The sequence below is a fragment of the Leptodactylus fuscus genome, chromosome 9 (assembly GCF_031893055.1).
Source record: "Leptodactylus fuscus isolate aLepFus1 chromosome 9, aLepFus1.hap2, whole genome shotgun sequence".
Lineage (NCBI taxonomy): Eukaryota > Metazoa > Chordata > Amphibia > Anura > Leptodactylidae > Leptodactylus > Leptodactylus fuscus.
Genome location: NC_134273.1, coordinates 34688296 through 34704350, shown reverse-complemented (window position 1 = coordinate 34704350; position 16055 = coordinate 34688296). Strand labels below are relative to the sequence as shown.

General features: G+C 40.4%; 1 protein-coding gene across 10 annotated transcripts in view; it reads right to left on the bottom strand.

Annotated features, from left to right (window-relative positions):
- IQSEC1 (IQ motif and Sec7 domain ArfGEF 1) overlaps positions 1-16055 on the bottom strand; it is a 468208-nt gene that overhangs the window by 146471 nt on the left and 305682 nt on the right. The window lies entirely within an intron of this gene.

The following is a 16055-nucleotide window of genomic DNA, read 5'->3' as shown; positions in this document are numbered from 1 at the left end:
ACTTGTAAAAAAATATCATTGAAGTCAATGGGATAGCAAAATTTACAAGTGTAATTTTACTCTACAAAATAAGCTAGCGTTTACTCAGTGTGAATGCACCCTTACAGTGTATAGTTCACATTCTACATCGACATTAGTTTTTACACATTTATTTAAGTAAATTATATGATGAGCCTATTTTTGTTTTAGATTTTTTTTTTTTTTTTTTTGCCATTTTTCATGGATAGTGGTCCTATATAAGGCTATTTATATATAACCACTACATTTCTTAGAAAATATAAAACATCTCTTTCCATGACATTTCCATAAAATGTCTTTACGTTATGTTTGGACATTTTAGAACCTTACTATGTGACTATGAATACTTAATCTTCCTAAAATAAGAACTTTAAACCTATTTTTGGGTGTACATATTTATCAATGCTGTAAAGTTCCACTTCTCTAGAGCTTTCATTCTGCCCTTCCTATAAATTGGTCCCTCATTCATTCCTTTTATAAATGCACAGTACATATTATCCCATAACATTCCTTGCATCACCCACTGCCCAGGTTGTGCTTTTTTAGAGGGTGGCTCAACATCCCCAACACAAATAGGCTTTTATGATGAACACTGAACAGGATCATACCCAGACCTCCTACCTATATACTTTGGATAGTTTTAAAATCTGTGTGATGTCCATTTTAACCGGGGGTGTATGTTGGCTTGTAGACGTCCTGCCTGGTAAATAGTCACATTGATAAATTTGGTGCATCTTTAGTCTGCCCAGTTTAAGGTTAAAGTGTCTAAATACTAGAGAGAATCAGTAAATCCGTCCAATATTTTTTTTTATAGTGAAAGAAGTACCGGTACATATTTGGCTGAGACTTGTTAAAAAAACAAAAACAAAAAAAAAACACCCCGCATCCCGGACACTATACTTTTTTGTGGTTGCTCTCTGTACAATAAAGTGCAGTATTTTGGCCTCTATCTGATAAATGAACACTTATGGAAAGGTTACCCTATAAACCAGGAGCTTTGCCCTGTGTATACGTTTAAGAGTACAGACGCAGTGTGCACAAAGCCTTACACAGAAATGAAGTATGCTCATGTGATCTGTGACCTGACGGGACTCATTTTTAGGCAGGGCTTCAGAAACTATCCTCTCGGATAAATACAGCAAGGAATGTTCTGTGTTCCCTCTTGTATTCTTGCTTAGTTCAGTTTGGATGATGTGACAGGATTTATAAACATTATCTGCGGAGATAGTAATGAAACCAGTTTTGGAAAAAACCTCAGAACTGCTTATGTAAATGCTGAACCGCCTGATCTCCAGCCTCTTCACACTTATCAGTCGGCTGAAAGGAGGATAAAGGGAAAATATCAACACAAAACACAAAGTGGAGCCTTCAGATGTAAATACAGAATTACTTATGTAGCGTTGGCTCACATATACCGTACAATGCAGATAATCTGGCATCTGATGGATTCCAGCAATGCAGTGTAAGAAGAATTGGGATATGAGCCCAGAGTACTACAGATAAGCTGGAAATCTGCAATATCAGTTATGGTGATCCTGTACAGTATATATACAGTGTCTGTAATGAGCTGATGTCACATGCTCTGTTATTATTCAGATAAAAAGGGTCATCCAGTTTTTAAAAATATTGGCCAAATAACAGGATGCATCAATACAAAACACTTTCTAATATATACAGTCCTATGAAAAAGTTTGGGCACCCCTATTAATCTTAATCATTTTTAGTTCTAAATATTTTGGTGTTTGCAGCAGCCATTTCAGTTTGATATATCTAATAACTGATGGACACAGTAATATTTCAGGATTTAAATGAGGTTTATTGTACTAACAGAAAATGTGCAATATGCATTAAACTAAAATTTGACCGGTGCAAAAGTATGGGCACCTCAACAGAAAAGTGACATTAATATTTATTTGCCTCTAGTCGCTTCCTGTAGCTTTTAATCAGTTCCTGGATCCTGGATGAAGATATTTTGGACCATTCCTCTTTACAAAACAATTCAAGTTCAGTTAAGTTTGATGGTCACCGAGCATGGACAGCCCGCTCTCAAATCATCCCACAGATGTTCAATGATATTCAGGTCTGGGGACTGGGATGGCCATTCCAGAACATTGTAATTGTTCCTCTGCATGAATGCCTGAGTCGATTTGGAGAAGTGTTTTGGATCATTGTCTTTCTGAAATATCCATCCCCGGCGTAACTTCAACTTTGTCACTGATTCTTGAACATTAGTCTCAAGAATCTGCTGATACTGAGTGGAATCCATGCAACCCTCAACTTTAACAAGATTCCTGGTGCCGGCATTGGCCACACAGCCCAAAAGCATGATGGAACCTCCACCAAATTTTACAGTGGGTAGCAAGTGTTTTTCTTGGAATGCTGTTTTTTTGGACGCCATGCATAACGCCTTTTTGTATGACCAAACAACTCAATCTTTGTTTCATCAGTCCACAGGACCTTCTTCCAAAATGAAGCTGGCTTGTCCAAATGTGCTTTTGCATACCTCAGGCGACTCTGTTTGTGGCGTGCTTGCAGAAACGGCTTCTTTCTCATCACTCTCCCATACAACTTCTCCTTGTGCAAAGTGCGCTGTATTGTTGGCCGATGCACAGTGACACCATCTGCAGCAAGATGATGCTGCAGCTCTTTGGAGGTGGTCTGTGGATTGTCCTTGACTGTTCTCACCATTCTTCTTCTCTGCCTTTCTGATATTTTTCTTGGCCTGCCACTTCTGGGCTTAACAAGAACTGTCCCTGTGGTCTTCCATTTCCTTACTATGTTCCTCACAGTGGAAACTGACAGGTTAAATCTCTGAGACAACTTTTTGTATCCTTCCCCTGAACAACTATGTTGAACAATCTTTGTTTTCAGATCATGTGAGAGTGGGCTGTCCATGCTCGGCGACCATCAAACTTAACTGAACTTGAATAGTTTTGTAAAGAGGAATGGTCCAAAATCCCTTCATCTAGGATCCAGGAACTGATTAAAAGCTTCAGGAAGCAACTAGAGGCTGTTATCTTTGCAAAAGGAGGATCTACTAAATATTAATGTCATTTTTCTGTTGAGGTGCCCATACTTTTGCATCGGTCAAATTTTGGTTTAATGCATATTGCACATTTTCTGTTAGTACAATAAACCTCATTTCAATCCTGAAATATTACTGTGTCCATCAGTTATTAGATATATCAAACTGAAATGGCTGTTGCAAACACCAACATATTTAGAACTAAAAATGATTAAGATTAATAGGGGTGCCCAAACTTTTTCATAGGACTGTATCCTGTTTAAATACAGAACTGCTTATCTGATTTATTTTCAGGTCAGTGACCTCAAAGTGACAATTCATTTGCAAACTCACTACCCCTCCCTGTGAGCAGTGTCAACTAGCAAATGAAACAACACAGCAGTACATAACGTGGATAGGGGTGTGATGTATAACCTGTGATTTCATGGAAGGAAGGAAGGAAGGGGTACACAGAGAGCAAGCAGATTAATAGTGGGAAATGTAGATTGTCCACAGATTCACTGCATGTAAATAGCAGTGACACAAGGAGTCTCAAGTAAAATAAAGCCAAGAAAAGGGAGCACAAGGGGCCAGGGTGTAGTTAGTACTGCTTTGGATGTACTTACAGATACTTTTTGGGAGCTGGATAAAGCCTTTAATGTATTAAAGTTGTTTTCCAGAACTTATACAGTATATTGATGAATTATCAGTTCACTAGGCTATCAATATGTGATCAGAGGGGTCTGATACCCAGGACCACCACCAATCAGCTGTTTGAAGAGGCTGCAGCCCTAACAAGCATTGTGACCTTCTCTTGTGCTAATGACATCATCATTATCATTCACATGGTACAGCAGGAGCTCAGTTTCATTTAAAGGGATTCTACCATTAAAAACTTTTTTTTTGTCGTTGACATGTCGGAATAGCCTTAAGAAAGGCTATTCTTCTCCTAACTTTATACGTCTTCTTCGCCCCGCCGTTCAGTTAAAATTCCATTTTCCGTCGGTACGCAAATGAGTTCTCTTGCAGCACTGGGGGCGGTCCCCAGCGCACAAACAGCACTGGGGGCGTCCCCACTGCTGCAAGAGAACTCTCCAGCACCGCTTCCATCTTCTTCTGGAACGTCGTCTTCATGCGTCTTCTTCCGGCGCAGGCGGTGAAACTTGTAGGCGTCGGGCAGAGCCGACTGCGCATGCCCGCGGCCACAAGAACAATGGCTGCTTACACAGCTCATCTGTGTGGGTCTCAGGTATTGGACCTTCATGATCAGAATTTTATGACCTATCCTAAGTAAAGGCTATGAATATGAAAATTCTTTAAAACCTCTTCAACCCCTTGGCACTTCAGTAAAATACAGTACAGTAAAGAAAACAAATATATAGTCTTTTTTAAGTGAGCTACTAACTTATTTTCCATTGATGGAGCTGTGATGGGTCTTGTTTTTTGCTGGAAAAACTGTAAATTCCATTGTTACCATAAATGCAGTGTAAATATATGATGCCTGTGCAAATAAACAAATGGCAGATTGCGCTAGGGAGTTAACAGTATGTGGTAAATTCACAAGCTCGCCCTAGTGTTGGCTGCAGGCCAGAACTTTATATTTAAAGGGGCTTTCCAGGACTAAAATATTGGTGTCCTATCCTAAGGCTACGTGAACAAAATTAGTTCAGCAAATTTAAGAGACTTGCGGCCACTTCACCATTTACCAAGCACAGCATCGTACATTGCATAGTATCTGTGCTTGGTAATGCAGCTCAACCCCATTAATTACATCTGTAATTAATATGCAGATATTATAGAGCTGCATAGCAAAATGTAGTCAGGGATGTAGTCAAGGATAGTCCGTAATTTAGCCCCATAAAACTAAGGATAGCTCATCAGTAATTGGCATTTGGTATTCCAATGGGAAATTATATTTTTGACGCTTTTTAAAATACCCAATATGGTAAGAGGCAACTGGTCCTCCAAACTTTTAGAGAAGTTATCCAGGGACTAATATTTAGTTCTTAGTGGATATGCAAAAGTCAGATGTTCTGCTTGGAATTGGCCATGTTAAGCTCCCAAAAATAACAATCCTACACGAATTATTATCTCTGAGTAATTTGTGAAGCAATACAATACAATCATTAAACCATGCCAGCCATCCACTGAGATGAGGGCGTACCAGTACAAAGTGATAACACAACAGACACATTAATACAGCACTGTCTAAACCACAATATTATCTTCCCACTATTACATCATTTATGTTTCTTGGCCTCCATGACTCTATTGTGTTATACTGGCTTTTTGGATTGTTTCAGATTGCCCATAACCTTTGTACAATGCTGCTGTTTGTAAATTATTACAATCCATAAAAGCTCATCTCTAAAGGATAGAAGTAATTCACCTAAACAACTGCAATACACTACAGGCTTTTGCTGGGAATGTTGCGCTATCAGCTGGCTGAAGTGTCCTGTGCTGCCAGCAATGTATACATTTCCATACATAGTAAGTGTCTGGGATACAATAATAAGATGTCAGTAAGTCCAGAAGTCCAGACAGCTCATTGTCACCACAATGACTTCAGCGGCTGCTCACATACCTGTTTATATTCATTCTTCTTACACCGGACTAGACCAGAGAGGGAGAGGCTGAACACAGCAGTACTCAATAAATGTGCCATGTTTTTATGGGATGTATAGATAAAAGTATAGGTATTGGAAGTTGCTGTCATTTTGTCTGTTACATTGATGCGTATACTTGCTCCATAAGCATCGAGGCAATCTTAGACATACAGATGTAGCAGAGTTAATCCAAACTTCTGCAGTTGGTGAACCTTTTGCAGTGTGATATCTTATCACAGAAGACAACAAAAAACAATGGAAATGAAACGGGTTTTTCCAATGAGTTCTAACTGATCTTTGTTGTCTTCTGTGATAATATATCTACAGTAGTTTACCAACTGCAGAAATTTGGGTTAACCCTGCTACATCTCTACGTTAAGGTAATACAACAAAATATTTTTCTATACCCCTCAGTCCTGGTGCAATATATGCATAAAATATAATGCAAAAATGATGTTGGAAATGAAGTTTCTGCTACAGGTTTGCTGTGGGTATGCAGCAGATTCACTGGATCTAATATTCTGTATTTCTGGCTGAAATAAGTGATATCCCATTTTATTCATGCTGCTGGAAATACATACAGAAAATTCCCAATCCTAATCACATGCATAGCCTGTAGATTTAGGGGCAGAGGGTGTGAAATCCCACAAGTATGAACACATAAGCATCCTAATCTTTGTGACGTTCTGTATTCGGCTGTAATACATTACAATACACAAATCCCATTAAAATACTCTTAACATCTATTCAACTAGCATTAGAGTAGATCACCTTCGGATCGTATTGTGATTCAAGCCCAGGTCAACTGAATTGCAGGAGATTCAGGTATGGTATTGCAGCAATAATAAATGTGCTAAAATGCAGCCATATGCTTTTACATAGTACTAATATATACTGTATTGTATAGAATGTACTAGAATTGTTCCTGTAAGGGGGTCACAGTCTAATTTGGCAATCTAGAGCCTGTCTATACCCAGATACAATAGTTCTCAACAGAGTCACACCCTCAGCTCTTCTTTTGACATACAAAGTCCAAATTTAGAGAAATTTCTTCTCCTATTCTGTCAATAGATACTTCTCTCTATTAACCATGTAGTATTGCTCCAAGGTGGGAGTCCCATCTACAGGGCAGCAATCCCCTCATACTGACTGTCTCAATGGAAAGAAGTACTCATCTCATTCATAAAATACGACCCTACCTTATTGTCCTGACAGATAAGCAATATTTCCACATTAGGTTCCACATCGCTCCTCCATCCCCCTTCATGACCACCTGGTATGTCCTGTACAATCCACCTTATTAAGGTACAATAGAAGACGCGAGTCCAGATCAGTCCAGGATACTCGAAGACGCACTGGATTCCATAGCTTCAACTTGCAGAAATCCCCAGACTTCTGGGACCATAACGTACGTTGGAGCCTGGTCTCATGTTACCTCTTCATGGTTTACAGGAATCTGTGTTACGCTGAATATTATGCACATTTTCCGAGGGAGGAAAAAAAAAGATAGTAACCTCAAAATGACTAGTTTGGGTTTTTCCTCTAGTCAAGACTTCATCCAAGGGTCTCTTTATGAGGTTTCTTCAGTGCCTGCATACAACTACGCTCTCTCAGAAACTGCAAGTGAAATCAACTCCTTGAGACTGCACAAGACCCCAGCTGTCTGCAAACTATCTGACTTGACGGCTGTGTAATAAACTCTTTCCCAGGCCAAGCGCCCTAATGAATCATTTTCCAATAAGCAAACAAGAAGCTAGAAACTTAAATGAACCAGGACAATGTGAAGCTGTATGGCTGGCGTGCCGGGCACAGGCATCTGTTTTTAGTGCGAGGAAATGAAGCCGTATTAAGGACACACCAGTGAATTTCTGAAATGGAAAATTCAATGTAGATTAGTATCCAGAGTCATTCTGTCTTAATGTGTTCTCAAGAAACAGGTGAGTATACTCTATGAGAGACCTGAAAAACGCGCCTTAGGCTGTATATGTATACCGCTGTACTCATTGCATCACGTCTGTGCCCACTAAGGAAGGGGCTCCTGGCTTTCCTATGGTAGTACATATTCCCACTTTTAGTGCTAAATATACACCAATTAAAGGGAGTCTATCAAGTGGCGTAACTAAAGTCTTGTGGGCCTTGGAGCAATCTTTTGTCCGGGGCCCCCTACCTCATCCCTACACTGAATTCTTGTTAGTGATAGTTAGGGATGCTAAGGAGTTTACTCAACCTTAGTGTGGTTAGGGTAATCTATGGGTCTGCTTGGCTTATAGACCAGATGGAAGCTGCAATCTTAATACTGATGCCAGTGCTTATGGGCCCCCTAAGGCTCCTGGGCCCCGCTGCGACTGCACCCTCTACACCCCCTCAAGTTACACCCCTGAGTCTAACACCTTCCTTAACCCCTTCAAGCTGCCACCATATCAGACCTTCATTATGTGTCACAGTCCCATGGATGTCAAGAAAAAGAAGTTTTCTTCATTATGCAAATTAGGCGCCTAGAGCACAGGGGCGTTCCCAAGATTTCCAAGCACAGCTCTCTCAGCTGAAAACACACCCCTGTGTGCTTTGTATCATTCCCTGGCCAGTGGGAAACAATAGTCCCATGTGATGTCATCACCGACTCGGTTCCCACTGGCCAGGGGGTGGAACAAAGCATATATGACGTGTTTTCAACAAAGATAGCTTTGCTCAGAAATCTTGGGAACGCCCCCTGTGCCCTGAGCACCTAATCTGCATAATAAAGAAAACATCTTTTTCTTGGCATCCACTGGACTGTGACACATAGTATGATATAGAAGCATGTCACAGCACCTACAGCGAGTGCTATGGTGGCTGCTTGAAGGGGTTCAGGAAGGTGATAAAGATGTAATACGGCTGTGTGAATAAGACTAAAAATGTAAGGGAACTGATGAAAATGCAGAAAATAAATAAATAAAATAAATAAATAAATGATATATATATATATATATATATATATATATATATATATATATATCTCCTTTCTCTCTTTATCTCTTCTCCTACAGTTTTTTTTAATTTTAGGTTTCAATTAAACATACTTGCCACCATTGGTAAATGGGAAAAGAGCAGTGTACACATTGTGAAAACTTTTGGGCATAGATTCTACACCTTCTAGACATTGACACCCCCCCTTTCTTGTGGTCTGGGACTGAGATGTACTGGTCACACCCCTTTCTCAGATCAGCACATAAAGTTCCCAAGAGACATATAAAATGATTGGAGAGTTGCCTGTTCTTCCAGGAGACTGACGTCTTTTCTTGGGTGCCTCCCACAGATTTGGGGAGAATTAACAAGTATGCAATTAAAAAAAAAATAAAAATAAAAAATACTTTGTATTTCAGGGACTCTGCCATGCCCCTCCTCAACCTTACTATTCTCTGTGTGAGTGTTTAGGATAACTGGCTGCAGCAGGAACCTCCCCCTCTTTCTGCCTTGTCTGAAAAAAGATCATGAAGACCCAAACCAAAACCAAGTCCTTGCCCCCTTACCCAGCCACTAGGTGAAACTGGAACAGATCAGCAGCATACCCCCTATGTTCTCTGTGTTTTTTCTGTTGAGGACCATGCAGGAATTGTTGTGGGATAACTTTATTTCTTGTTTAATTTTATATCTTCATTTTCTAGTGTTAAAAGATCACTGTACTAGACCTAAATGGCTGGAGCACCTTACAGCATGTCACACTCAAAACTGTGCAGTTGCCAGTCCTGGTCGCCAATAACCGAGACGCTACTGCAATTAGAACTATGTCAGATCATGTGATCAAATGTGAGGCTGATATTTGGCCAAATGTATGCTTTTAGGATCACTTGACTGTAACCATCTGTATGCTTTGACAAAGAGAGCCACAAAGGATTGATGCTTGTAAGTGATGGTGCGTCACTTGATCCTCAAATAAAGTTGCTCATTTTTATGAATGTCGGACTTTCTATTCTATCACCTGTTGTTTCAGCGCTTCCTACACTTCCATTCATCCATATCAGATGAGCTGGGTTGCCTGCTTAATCTATGGACACCTACTCTACATTTTTCTAGGTGCCATTTTCTGAGACACACTTCCTGATGGGGACAGACCCACTGGTTGGAGAGCACAGCATAGCAAGATGGTATACAGGGAAATTACTCTATGAGAAAGAGAGTAAGGCCAAGTAAGGGCGTGTTCACACAAATGAAATACCTTCCAGAAAAATCTGAGGATGGTTAACAATATGAGTTGCTGCATAGGAAACACCAGTCTTGATATATCTCACCCCCTCTGTGTTATTTCACGTATGTGAGCAGACGTATAGTAGGAGATGAAATCTCTGGTATTAAGATGATGTTTAGGTTCAGATATGATTTACACAAGTGAGTTCCCTGAACACATTCCCAAATCATAGCGTAAAGGGTAAATGACGTACAGGGTGCTCAGGCCAGATCTGCTAAGGCATGACTACGCAAATTTACGAAGAACGAAATAACCTACAAGGACTTTGTTGCCGGCGGATTATATGTAACAAAAGCAAAGTACTGGAGATCTGGAACTAATTAGGAATGAGCTCACCATGGGAGGAAACTGTAATTGTTATGACCCCAAGTGAAAACATTGAGAACTCTGGAGGCTATGACGGTGCTAGCCACGGGGGCCATTCAGATCACAGTTGTCATTTTTATACATGAGACTAGAAAGTAGGTTCTAGATTATCTGCTGTCTGCAATCTTAGACTTTACCAGTATATAGTGTACAAATACTACACACATTACATTGGTATTGCATCTGTCGATTGCTTTGTTAAGCTAACCTTTAGGACAGATGGGTTTTTCATCATTTAGTAACCAGACTTAGTAATACACATAGCAAAAATCAAAATGAGGGCCACCTCCTAGTGATGGGACATGTCAAACACACTCCATCTGGGAGTTGACAACATGAGGATGCTGCATATTTTAGCTGTGATGGTAAACGTTTAGAGACCGAGTGCCCAAACTGCAACCCAAAACCCACTAAATTATTTCAAAGTGCCAACATGGCAAGTTAACTTTAAGGTTCACACGGAGTATTTTGGTTCGTAATGTGGAACGTAGACGCCGCAGGATCTTTTGCGGGCCGTATACGCTCCCATTGTTTTCAATGGGAGCCGATACCGTATACTCGGCGCTATTTTGCGGCCGCCGCAAAATCACGGCCGCGGCGTCTACGTGGCACATTACGTGCCAAAAGACATCGTGTGAACCCGGCCTAATACTGTGTGGATCCACAATTGTAGACAGTTACAGACCCACAAAATACAGTTGTGTGAATGGGGCTTTACAGAGCCTTAGGTACTTTTGAACAATTAATGTCCACTATTTACATCGCACAGGATCTGTGTTATAGTGACCATGCAATATTATTACAGCCGGTACTAATATCACATCTGCTATAAAACAGATACTGTGAGATACAAATAGTGAAGGGCCCATGTGCAGTACAATTTGACCCGCAGTGCCCCCCCCCCCCAGTTTTATATGCACCATAGTGGCCTCCAAACAGTATTATATGGTCTACAGTGGCCCCAGGAATCCCATTATAGTCTGTGAGAAAATCATGCTTGTTTTAGGGAATCCAAAATTTGACCAATTGGAGTCACCAAGTTCATAATGACACCTCAGGAAATGATGCCAACCCATCTGGAATGCAACTGGGACAGCAGGTGAAGCATGCCTGGGGGCATCTAACACACCCAAGTCCCAGTATTATTATTATTGCTGCTGCTGCTGCTGCTGCTACTGATTTAGCCAGCCAATGACTGTATACTTTTTTTTTTCCAATGCCTACATTGTCCTACTTCCTGCCCCACCTCCCCTGCATAGTTATTGGTGTAAAAAAAGCGCCAGGGAAGGTGGGAGGGGACTCGAATTTTTACTGCGTTTATCGTGTGGTATTCAACCAAGTACAAGTATTTTGAATACCATAGTATTCGATCGAATACCTACTAGATCGAATACTACTCCCTCTTCTCTAATTATATGCTCCACAGTAGGACCTCCCACACAGTATTATATGCTCCACAGTAGTCCCCCACACACAGTATTATATGCTCCACACTAGGCCCTCCCACACAGTATTATATGCTCCACATTAGTCCCCCACACAGTATTATATGCTCCATACTAGGCCCTCCCACACAGTATTATATGCTCCACAGTAGTGCCCCACACACAGTATTATATGCTCCACACTAGGCCCTCCCACACAGTATTACATGCTCCACAGTAGGCCCTTCCACACACTATTATATGCTCCACAGTACACCCTCCTACAATATTATAGGCTCCACAGTATGCCCCCCCACACACACCGAGTTTTATATACTCCACAGTAGACCCCCTGCCACAGTATTATACTTACCTGAAGTCCAATGAAGAGCAGCTGGGCGTCCTTCTTCTTCTGACTGCAGGTGCTGATGACTTACGTCACCGCACCTGTGACGAGGAAGAGGTAACTCTCAGTAGTCAGTGTGAGCTGTGATCCCGTGGAGTACACTGACAGCTTTCAGTTGTATGTGCATTTGCACATACAACTGAAATAAGCGATCACTCACTAACTGGGGATTCTGTACCAAATTCCCTCTTAGTGATGTATCCAGGTAACGGCGTGCGTGCCAGCAGAGAGAGCTCTATGTGTCCACTCTAGCATGCGTGCCATAGATTTGCCATCATGGCTTGAGCCTAATGATTCACACAACCGAGTTTCGCCAGTAAAATTTGGTTCATGTGTTCACTGGATTTACTGGCTCGAACATCATACCAGGATGAGTGACTCCTAACATCATAATTATCTATGATGCTAGCAGTCCCGGCCTCCCAGTGACATACTGTCAAGTTAATCTAGGGTAAAGGAGTTTTCTTAACAGTTTAGTAGAATGGGCATCCGACACCTGGGACCACCACTGATCAGCTGCTTAAAGTCATTTTTTTTTTTATTCATATACTAAATTTATAATTTTTTTTTAGTATTTACACTTTACACTAGTTTGTCATTTGCTATTGTCCATTTGTACTACAAATGAAAAGTGCAGTTATATTATCACAATCAATGCCCCATTTACCATATATGCAGATGATGGTATTAATAGTTATATTAAATGGCAATAAGCCAAGAAGTACAGAATCATCTAGTATCAATGTAAAAAGAACCTTTCATATCCTATAAGTTATAGCATGTTCTATATCCCTAAAGCTGACAGCATGCTGAATTCAGCGCGGGAATGTTCCCTTTTACAGTATAAGACTATATATGCTATATAAGGGTACCATCAGAGGGCGTTCAACACGACCATCAATGACGCTGGGCTGTAACGCCGGCCCCTCTGACAGTGCAATAATATTGGTAGCTGAAACTAATGGCACCCATAACTCTGGAACCAGGGCAGATATTTGTAAAACTAAAAGTGTGCTGAATTCAATGCAATGTCAGCTTTGCAGAGGTACATGTATAGATAGCATGTTATAACTTAGAGTTACATTAAAGTAAAAAGCATATTGTACTTTTGTAAAAAAAAAAAAAAAAAAAAAAGTAATCTTTTTTAATACACACAAAGTGCTCGCTCGGTCGGCTATGTTAAACCTTAGATAAAACACTAGTACAGACAAAATTTCCTCCTGTGCCCCCCCTCCATACTTATGCATGTTCACCTCAACTGAGCATGCATGTTGAAGAGGAGAGTAAACTACTTCTAGGTTTCCCTATCAATATCTTATCTTCCTTGGGAACAAAGGATCAAACACATTACAATTTATAGTGTGCAATCCTTTACCCCAATGGAGAGTTGTGACAAACCCTTACACATAGATGGCCAATCCTGCCAAAATCGGTGGTTTTGGAAAATATTCATCTAACATGAATGGAGATCATTATTCAACACTCAGAATATTGTGTCTCAGATTTCCAGTAAATTTAATCTCTATGTAATTCATGGAACTGGCCTGTAATCTCGCAGATTACAGGAATGCGCTGTCAGTGACTACTTTACTATTGAGAACCCTTTTCTATCAAATAGTGCCCAATGTGGACTAACCCTATAGCATAAATCATTGGAATAACTGTTACATGTAGCATGGCGGCAGACAACTGGATTCAATTGTGTCTAAAACATAAAAGATAAACTCTTGCTTGATATGGACAATGAAAAAACACTTTCAAAAAGTTATGGTGGGTAAAAAGTTACTTTTGTTGACCATCTAAGTTCTTCTGAGGGGGTTCATCTCCAATTCTCATGGTTCCGATGGTTCTCTGGTCCTAAGAACAGTCCCGGGCAATGAAAATAGTACTGAGGATTATTTTTTATTTATTGCCCTAATGCTTTACTGATGAGTACATCTTGCATCCGTCTATTAATACTTATGGTTCCAATACACTTTCACAAAAGTTTTCACACAAGGCGACTTGTGTTTCGGACTGTTTTGGGTTTAATGGTCCTGTAAGTGGGACATCCATCTTATTTTGCCTAAAACACTTGGGCTGGAAGAGGAAGATTTCAAGTCCCCTGTTTACCGTGGAGCATCTGAAGCGCTGCTCTAAATCATTATTCACATAAACAAACTGAGCACAAATGGCTTCAGCTCCAATGCTGCAATGCAGCGCAATATCACATTCTATAAATAGAAGACAGAAAAAGGAAAATCAAAGAGATGAAAAGGATAAAAGCGCATAGCACAACAAAAAGAACTCTTCTATTACTGAGCTGCACCACAACGGGCGCACTTCCTATTTACAAGAAGCTTACATTCGGATACACATATGGAATAGCAGATTATTGATCATCATCTGTATGCATTGGATCTATCCAGGTGCTCTCTAAATGGTTTATGATTATATTAGGCTCAATTCCCATGTCTGCTGTACACAACTGGCATATACAACAAAATTTGTACCAAAAGAAAACATAAAGTCATCATCTTCATTTTAAGGTTCCTTTACACAGGACTGCCCGAACAAACATTTGTACAAATATACGACCACTGTCATATGTGTATATATCCAGCGATCAGGCTGATTGTATTCTGCAAGCATGAATATCATTGTGTGTCAGCAGCACCGCATGTATACCGAATAGAAGAGGAAAGGTAAATATGAACAAAAGGATCAGGCTGTTGAAATCCAAACACCTGATTCCTATGTCAATGGCACAGAGTCGGGAGGACCTACACATTAGAAGCACTCTAGCAAAAGCAAGTTTGGCCTTTGACATTTGAAAATGGTCCAGTGTGTAGTTTACTGTTAGTGAATAAGATACTGGCAAATGTATTGTGAAGTTATGTGCTCCCCACTGGAGCACCGGCCTGCTCTCTACTTCTCTGGTGCACAGAGTAGCAGGAATTACTTAAGACACCAATCTTAATAATCTTTCCGAATTACAAGTGGCACGCATGAATTATTACAGAAATTCTGACCTCTTAATAAAGTCGTCACATTCCCAGGAACTGGCGCAGATTTCATGTAGATCTAACACCAGTTTTCTGCCTGGCTCTCTAGCCCACTCTCTCCTTTTTCACCAAAAAACAGGCCCTAAAACTAAGCTTATTAGAGCCCAAACTGACTCTCATAGATCTGCATTGTTTAAGCTCCTGTTCATATAGGAAACACTGTGCGCATCAGAAGGAGGTCAGTGCTCTAGTGGGGAGCAAATAACGCCACAATAAAGCCATCAGTAAGTCATGTAATAGCATTGCGCTGTACACAGGTTCATTTTCAAACTGAAAGGACAATTTTTTGTTTTCAACTAGAGTACTTCTTTTAAGTGTTTCATGGTTTTTTGGTGTGGTTTTGTCATGGATTTTTATTTTCTCAACAACAAAAAGAGGTTGATTGACAAATCTATTACTCCACTTGATGTCTGCACTACTTGTTACACATGAGGCCCTCAACTTGGATAGTAACTGTAGGGAGAAGAATGAAGGTGAAGCAGAAGGGGGGGGGGGGGGGATCTGACCACAATGTGAACTTTCTCCTTAGGAACACAAGAGATTTGCAAATACTTTCCACTAACCTAGCATCTATCTGACTCAAGGATATGGAATTAATCCAAACCGAGTTTTCTACTTGAAAGTGCCAGCGATCAATTAAACAAATCATTAGTGAGAGGAGAAGAACAGCGCGCTTTACATTCATTAGAAACTGTTTTAAAGGTTAGGATTGTGGCAGTCAATAACAAAATCTCGGCAATGCGAAGAATACTGTGAAAATAGTTCAGGATTAAGGTTCTCTTATAAAAACAGCTTCATTATCATGGGGCTCTCTCTGCGTGCTCCTCATCTCCTGCATCTTCTCTGCTCAGCAATGGAAATCAAACATGGAAAACAATGAGTAAGCAGGACAGGCCATTCAAAGTCATGTCAGCAAACTGTTAGGAATTAATTTAAAGGGGAGCTCCACAAAACAAGAGTTT